This window comes from Amborella trichopoda, chromosome 8, assembly GCF_054954075.1.
Source record: "Amborella trichopoda isolate Santa Cruz 75 chromosome 8, AtrichopodaSantaCruz75HAP2 v2.0, whole genome shotgun sequence".
NCBI classification, from domain to species: domain Eukaryota; kingdom Viridiplantae; phylum Streptophyta; class Magnoliopsida; order Amborellales; family Amborellaceae; genus Amborella; species Amborella trichopoda.
The window spans coordinates 29,875,844-29,884,560 of NC_142343.1; positions in this window are offsets into that span (position 1 = coordinate 29,875,844).

An 8,717-nucleotide genomic window follows, 5' to 3' on the forward strand; every position below is an offset into this window, starting at 1 on the left:
TGTTTCCTGACATGCTGCCTGGAAGTGGGCGACATGCTGGTTTGGGGAGGTGGTTCCGCTGAATAGAGGAAACTTCCCTTTCTTATAGTCTGAGGGGAACGGGACCTAATCAATATAAGAAGGATATGGTCTTTAATAAGGCGTCGCACACTGTATGCCCGAAATTTGTCTATTCTTTAGGTTATGGGTGACCATAGAGTTAATATCTGACTGAGAAATTGGATGAGGGACATAATTGTCCTATGAGGTAGACGGAGGAGGCTACCGTGGAGGTACATCATCAGAGTGATGGGAGTTGACCTCATGGTTAGCCGACTGGCGTGCCACGTCAATGAGATCGATCTTCTCCATCATCACGTGCTCCATGTCCTCAAACTTGTTCATACGATCCTCCTGCGCCTCACTGGGCTCACTTACGACCATTACGCTGACTGTTTTATTATGGGGGTCGACGTTAGTGGCAACAGATGGTTTACGAGCTTGACGGGTCATACATGGTAGGTCAGTCAGTAAGGGGTTAGCATGCCCCAACTGAACACGACTTTTGTATGAAGATTGTGTTTGGACCGGTTCTCGACGGTCTTGGGACCGTGGCTGAGGAGCTGGTTCATGACGGTCTTGGGACCGTGGCTGAGGAGCTGGTTCATGACGGTCTTGGGACTGTGGCTGTTGAGTGGCTGGGTCTTCTTTTGCGATAGTAACCACAGCACAGGGCTCATTGAGCTCTTCTTCAAGCTTCATCATCTGAAGGGGGTAGAACAGATTTAGGTCATCAAAATTGGCTATTTTGACTGCCTTGGTCACCTCCCTAGTAGAAATTCATAGACCTACATCGTGTTTAACATTTAGGTTTTGATGGACCTCGTGTCAAAATTGTGATCTAGGTCATGGAAGGTCAACTCTTCTTGCACTGAAGAGAGCTGTCTCTATCAAGTACAGCAATGGATGAGGGTCAGGAACTGGAGTCATCTTGAGTCGCGGAGCGTGAAGGACTCGATCTTTCGTGAGGTCCATGCCCCGAGCTCTCTTATGAGCTCCAGAGACATGACCAAAGTGTTGGGGCTGGTTCAAAATGGTGCTCTTGAGGAAAACCTTCGAGTACCAAGGCTGGAGGTGCTTGCTCAATGAAGGAGGAGCAGGCACGAGCAGGGTCGACTCATGAGGAGGCCTGAGTCGAGGACGAGGGGATGTCTGAGATGACGACGAGTGTGCATGCCTTGAAGAAGGATTACGGGAGACCTGAGGGTCAATCCGGGCTCGTGCAAGTGATCTGGCCATAGGAGACCGAGAACTACGACCAGGTGTCTGTAAGAGAACAGGTGCTGACCTGCCCCTTACAAGTTGCGCTTGTGTTTGCATAGGAGAAGGACGAGAAGGTCGTCTCCAATGTACTTGCGTTGGCACAATAATGGCGTTACCCCGAGCAGTGAGATGCACATGAGTGGCATGCACAAGATCTAGCCTTGGAAGGTTCGATCTTGAATAGGGTCTCGAGGCAATAGTAGGGTTGCTCCGAGGTGTGACTCGAGTAGGTGACTCACGAGCCTTGTGGTGTGTGTGAGGGTTGGAGACCATAGGGTTTCTACCTCGAAGTGTTGAGCCTCTAGGGATAGAGACCAATGGTGCAGAAATGTGGGGGGTAGCCTTATGGCGACCCGCAGAAGCAATGGCAACTTGCTTGCCTTTTGTAGAAAGGGATCGGGCAGCCTTTCGGCGTACCTCAGAAACACGGCCGGCAAGTGACTTACCAGTGGCTGGGTGCATGACGTGTGGGGCAACATAAGTGTCACCCATGCAAGGTGCCTTGGTGGAGTTTCCACCAGAGCAAATAGATGCGGAGTGAGGGACCTTCAAGTCCCTCCTCGCACCAATTCAGGTTAAGACCTTGGAGCTAGACAAGGGGTCTTTGCTCAAGAGGATGGTCGGGAATGAAGTCGAAGGATCTTGTTCCCTAGGGATACTCTCGAATAAGGGGATAAGAAAATCCCTGATTTCGATAAATGGGTTACAGAACCCATCAGCCATAAGTGAATGTGAAAAAAGAATGAAAGCAAATAAAGAAGAAACTAGCCAAACAAGAATGATCCGACTAAGGGGTAGTAAGTTCCTAGTGGAGTCACCAAGCTGGTTAGGTGCCTCGATCTCGCTCTCCGGATCCTTGAAGGATAGGGCGGCACGCATCTCGGGTTTTGGGAGAAACCCAGGACGTTGATGAGATCGCTCTCTCAGGAACCTCATTCGAAAATGGGGGCAGGTGTTACCAACAGATAAGAGAGGAATTTAAAGGTGGGTTTGGAACTTGCTCGGGTTGACTCGTGTGGCCGCCCTCTTAGATAACGAAGAAAGCACGCCAGTAATGAAACTGGTTCGGAATCACCTCCCTTGCCTTGTATTCTTCTTATTTTCTACTTTCCTGTAATCACTAACATATATGGCAAAGGTTATGGGACAGGTGGGTCAGACCTCACCCTTTTCCTCTTTGATGATCATACGCAAGCATGCGTATTCAGAAGAAGAAAGAAAGACGGCGGAGAGAGAAGAATTTGACCAAGCAAAAAGATCAGAGCAGTGACTAGGCTGGTGGATAATTGGCATAATGTGGCAGCGAAACGGGCTTGGTAACTGAGACTGGCTCATAGGATTGCTACTAGACGCTATTGCTAATAATGACTGACTAAGCACGATGGTCGATCTGTCGTGGCAGTAAAGCGGGCCAAGCGAACCTGATGCAACAACATTATAGCTAGATGACATGACTGCCATGGGATGCTAACCTCAATCCCTCTTGGTTGAATGAAAGAGTAGTAGAGGAATGGTTAAAGAGAAGTAAGGAATGGAGGAAGGAGAGAGAAGAAGGATGAGAGGAGGGAGAAGAAGGCAGAGGAGATGCAGTCGGCGCTAGACATTGCTGACTGTTTCAGGAGATGGGAGAGAGAGGAAGCACTCGGTGCTAAGCTTCACCGACTGTGTCAGAAGAGAAAAGAGGAAGAGAACCAACTGGTGTTAAGTGTCGCCAACTGACAGAAGAAGAAAGGAAAAACCAGCTGGCGTTAGGTCTCGCCGACTGACAGAAGAGGAGAGAGAAGACCAACCGACGTCGAGTTTTACCGACTGATAGTAGAAGAAAGAGAAGATCAATCGACGCAAGTTCTCGCCCACTGACAAAAGAATAGAGAGAAGACAACCCGATGCCAAGTCTCGTCGACTGATCGAAGAAGAGAGAGAAGACCAATCGGTGCTAGGTCTCGCCGACTGGCAGAAGAAGAGAGAAAATCAACTGGTGCTAGGTCTCGTAGACTGGTAGAAGAAGAGAGAAAAGACCAACTGATGTTAGGTCTTGTCGATTGGTAGAAGAAGAGAGAGAAGGTCAACCGACGCTAGGTCTCACCGACTGATATAAGAAGAGAGAGAGGAGGCCAACCTGCGCTAGGCCTCGCCAACTGGTAGAAGAAGAGAGAGGGCCAATCGGCAGTAGATCTCGCCGACTAGTAGAAGAAGAGAGAAAAGACTAACGCGCACTAGGTCTCGCCGACTGGTAGTAAAAGATAGAGAGGACCAACGAGCACTAGGTCTCGCTAGTTGATAGAAGAAGATAGAGAAGACCAACCAGCGCTAGGTCTCGCCAGTTGATCGAAAAAGATAGAGCGGGCCAACCGGCGCTAGGTCTCACCAGTTGACAGGTGAGAGAGAGAGAAAGAGAGGGAGGAGAGAGAAGAGAGAGAAGAGAGGGAGAAGAGAGAGAAAGTTACCTGCTTGAAAGGTACCGACCCTTTTCTTCTCTCTCTCTCTCCAAGACGTACTCACAGGCTCAAGCAAGGAATCAAAATTTTATTGAATCTTCCTAGAACTAATTGAAGGCCGAGGGGATCTGTTTACAATAAGGCAATGCCTGTTTATATAGAATTGTGCCCAAACATGGGTGGATTGATCAAAATTAGACCTAATTGCTGAAAATTAAGATTTAATTGAATTAAAGGAAATTTTAAAATTAGGTGCAAAAGGATTATTTTGCCCTTGCCAACATTGTGTGGATTTCTAAAACAGTCCCTGCTATTGCCCAAGATCTTGCGTGATCCTTCATGACTGATGCGAGGATGTTTTGATGCATGTTAATCGAAAGATTATTGTTTTCTTATAGGGCTCAACATGGCGATCATTTTGATACCAATTTCGAGCCATGAATCATGTTTTTGAGCCATGATCACGAGACTTGAAATTTGGTTGAATCTTGGAACTTCGGATCTATAGTGTGGTCGTTCCTTAATGTTTTTTTGTGATTTCTTCATTGTAGTGCATTGAGCATGCCGTCACGATCGCATGGCAATAAACGGAACACGATTTTGAGCCCGAACGAAGATTTTTCAATGTTTGAGTTTTGGCCGGAATCTTGAATCCGACGGCCAGAATTTTAGTCACTTCATCGACTTCGTGCGTGAAATCTGACAGTTCATCATATACAAGGTTCGGACCAATGGTAGCCCTGAACCTTACACACACAATGGAATTAGTTTCGCGTTGATCCGTTACGTGAGCATCGTGATTTGATATATCGAACGAGGTATGTTGCAGTTGAATTTTTATGCAACTTCTTCATGGATTGGAAATTTCTCTCTAGCTTTTCTCCTTGCTCGGACATCATCTCGGGGTGTGCCACATATAAAATTGTTCGTCTTGATGAGACAAATACGCTCACTAAATTTGAGAGTGATCCGACTTGGAACGAGTGAATTACGGGTCCTTAAAGTGACTGCCTATTACTATAAAAACAACCAGCTTTGATGGAGTTTTGGTGCAATGAGGCCACACGGGAATAGTGTGTGGCCCCTCATGTTTCAATGTTTTGCTCATATCTTTGTTATAGAGTGTCCGATTAAGTTGAAACTTTGTCCATAGGGGTTTTTTACAGTGTCGAATCTAATGGAGATGATCCCATAGTGATTTGAGATATCGAAAATGTAGTTCCAGTTGTAGGGTCCGTTTCAAGGTGCTAGGGGCCATTTTTCCGAAAACTGTTTGTTTGTGTTCACTGCCTTAGACATGTTAGAATGGACAAAACTTGGCAGGTGGTCTTTTGGAGTGATGATGACAATCTTGACCAATTCTGATGCCATTCTAAAACTGTTGGGAATTTTCATTGTTTTGTAGGCTTTATTGACCTGCTCCCTACCAGGGACCAAGGTGCTGAAAAATACATTCAAATTGGTGTATGTATGGAAGATCGATTAATGGGTGACCCACTAACTGACGACGAGTATGGATGATGGAACGACGAGTTGCTTCATGAGCGTGGGTAAGACTCACTGGGGTGAAGTGAAGATGGTATGTAAATGCATGCGTGGAGAGGCCGGCATGAAAAAGGTGTATGTGCAATGGAGGGGGGGCACATGTGAATGGACGCGTGTTAAGGTCATGCCACCAGGACCTAGGGAAAGCTGTTTAATGCCATGCGACCAGGACGTGTGCTATAGTTTAAAGTCATGCAACTGGACCATTGTGCAAAGCAGTTTATTGTCATGCAGCCAGGACGTGCACTATAGTTTTAGGGTCATACAGTTGGACGACTGTGTAAAGAATTTTATCATCATACGGTCAGGACATGTGCTGCTGTTTAGGGTCATGCAATTGGACCGTTGTGTGAAGCAGTTTAACGTCATGTGGCCAGGACGTGCACTATACGGATGGACCGTTGTACAAAGCATTTTAACGTCATGTGGCCAGGACGTGCACTATACGGATGGACCATTGTACAAAGCATTTTAGCGTCATGCGGCTAGGACATATGCTGCAGTTTAAGGTCATGCAACTAGATCGTTGTGCAAAGAAGTTTAACATCATGCAGTCAGAATGTGCACTATAGTTTAAGGTCATACCGCTGGACCGTTGTATGAGTCGCCATGTATGTGGGTCGCCAATGAGGGGTTGACTCACTGAGAGATGTGAAGTGGATGAGGCTCCATGGGGAATGGGCCTGTGGATGGTGGTCTGACTCACTGGGGATGAATTGGCCGAGACCATTTATGGGCAATGGGTTTAGATGGTGATGGTGGCCTAGAGAGGGATGGTAGGCAGAAATGGACTCACTGAGGAATTAAGAATCAAGGGTGGTTCCCTGCTGGTGATGGGAAGGTAATGAGGGCCAAACCTGCTGATGGCACACAAACGGGCCGGTTAGGGAAGGCGTGCTTGAAGGCAGCATCAGCAAGATCGTCGAGGCGCATACTGCAACAAAGTATGCACGATAACAAACGTGCTCGGTCAGCAAGAGGCGCACTGAAGAGTAAGAGGCACGTAGCGGTGAAAAGTGCATGGCATCATAACGCGCATGACAGCGAGAATCGTGCAGCAGTGGGGAATGCATGTCATGCGAATGCGCACGGCAGTGAGAAGTGCTCAGCATCAAAGCACTCATGGCAGCGAGAGGTGTGCGGCAGTGGAGAGTGCGCTCGGCAAACACTCACGACAGTGAGAAGCGCACGACGGTGAGAAGTGCTCGGCATCAAAACATGCACGGTAGCGAGAGGCACGCGACTATGGAGGCAATACTTCTCAGTTTGGGTTCAGGCTCATATCAAGCCCGACCGGATCTGGCCCATCATAGTTTGGACTTCCAGACTTGGGTGTCATTTCTTCTTTGCAAGGGGCATTTTTTGCCATGGCGCCCTTTCAGGTTTTCCACCACTCCTATCTTTTTTTCAAGGAGGCATTTTTAAGGTCACCATCTTCTGGACCGTAGAGATGGTGTATTTTATGGTCACATGCCGAGAACTGAGGGCATGTTTTAGGGTCTTGCCTCCGAGACCATAAGTCACGTGTAGTACTTTTTCAGATAGCGCCCGTTGATAGGGGGCATTACTTCCTTTCTGTCAAGATTAACAAGTATATAACATCTGTTTGGCGAGGTTTTCTTGATCACGAAAGGGCCCTCTCATTTCGGCTCAAACTTCCCCGTGCGTTGCCCGTGCATAACGATCAGTCATTTTACTGCTAGAACTAAATCACCACGAGTGAATGAACTGATTTGTCAAAAGCCCTCTTCATCCTCCCTCGATGGAGTTCAAGGCTCTACTGGGCCTCGAATCTCTTCTCATCAAGCGTGTATAGCTCTTAGTAGAGAAGCTTAACCTGTTCATCTTCGGTCATATTCTGATATACGATAATGCACAGTGAAGGGAGTTGAATCTCGATGGGTAGTACTGCTTCACTCCCATAGACCAATGAATAGGGAGTAGAGTCAGTAGCTCTTCAGGTGGGGGTGCGATAAGCCCACAAGGCCTTGGGAAGCTTCTCGTGCCAATTTTTATTTGTGCTAGAAACTGACTTCCTCACAACATTGCAAAGGGTCTTGTTGAAAGCTTCGGCCAAACCATTTGCCCGAGGGTGGTACATAGTGGAGTACTTCCACTGGAAACAAAAATGGTTAACCAAGCTATCAATATGCTTTCTTCTGAATTGAGGGCTATTGTCTGATGTGATATGATCGGGCACACCAAATCGGTAAATGATGTGATGTCACACAAAGTTGGCCATTGATGTCCCGGGGACACTCCTGAGGGTAATTACCTCAGCCCATTTGGAGAAGTAGTTTGTGGTGGCTAAGATGAAGGTGTGGGCCAATGCTGTTGGAGGGTTGATGGGTCCTACGATGTCCATGCCCCAATGTGAGAAAGGCCATGACAACATTATAGGATGCAGAGGTTCCGGTGGTTGGTGAATGAGATTCAAGTGCATTTAGCAGACTTGACATCTCTTAGTGTATGCCATCGAGTCTGCAACCATTGATGGCCAGCAGTACCCCAGCCTACGTATCTGCGTGTAGAGTTTAGGTCGTGACTGATGAAGTCCACTGATCCCAGCATGCACTTCTTCTAGTACGCATTTTGCCCCCTTTGAGCCGGTACATCTGAGAAGGATTCCATCGAAGGAACGTCAGAAGAGAGCATCACTTTCAAGAAGAGTGTATTTAGTGCACATTCTTCGTACGTTGTTGCACTCAGTACGATTGTCCGGTAGCTGACAGTGTTTAATGAAGTTGATTATGGGTTCCCTCCAATCCTCAACCTGCTCAATCTCGATGCATATCGGATCATATGTCTCTTCCTCCCGTTTCTTAGCCCGTTTTGTCACTTTTTTGTCTTCAAGAGCAACCTTAGCAACAAGGAGTGCCCCGAAGGGGTAAGGAGGAAATTTTGAGAAGAGAATCCTCTCATCGTCCCCATCTAATTCTTTGACCAGTTGGACGTGTTTCCATTCTGCTACCCATATGGGCATGGGTTCCTTTGGTGAGACTTGGATGGTGGCTCCGAGCTTGGCTAGGGCCTCAGCTTAGGAATAAGGAAAGGTCATCGAGATTTGCCATTAAGGTTTTAGTGGTGTCATGGTAGGGCTTGAGGCTGTCCTTTCTCACATCGTATATTCCTTTAAGTTGTCGTATTACTAGCTCAAAATCACAAAAAATGTCCAGTTGTTCCAAGTTCATGTCTAGGGCGATCTCAAGCCCAATTATGAGCGCTTGACATTTGGCCTCATTGTGCGAGTCTGTCTCTATAAGAGAGAAGGATAAGGGGATAACAATATCTTGAGGAGTCAAAAACACCACACTGGCACCACCTTGTTCAAACTGAAAGGCCTTGTCAAGATACATCTTCCAATCATAAGGTTGCTCGACACAAAATACCTCTTCATCAGCGAGATCACTTGACAGGAGGGATGAGATCACT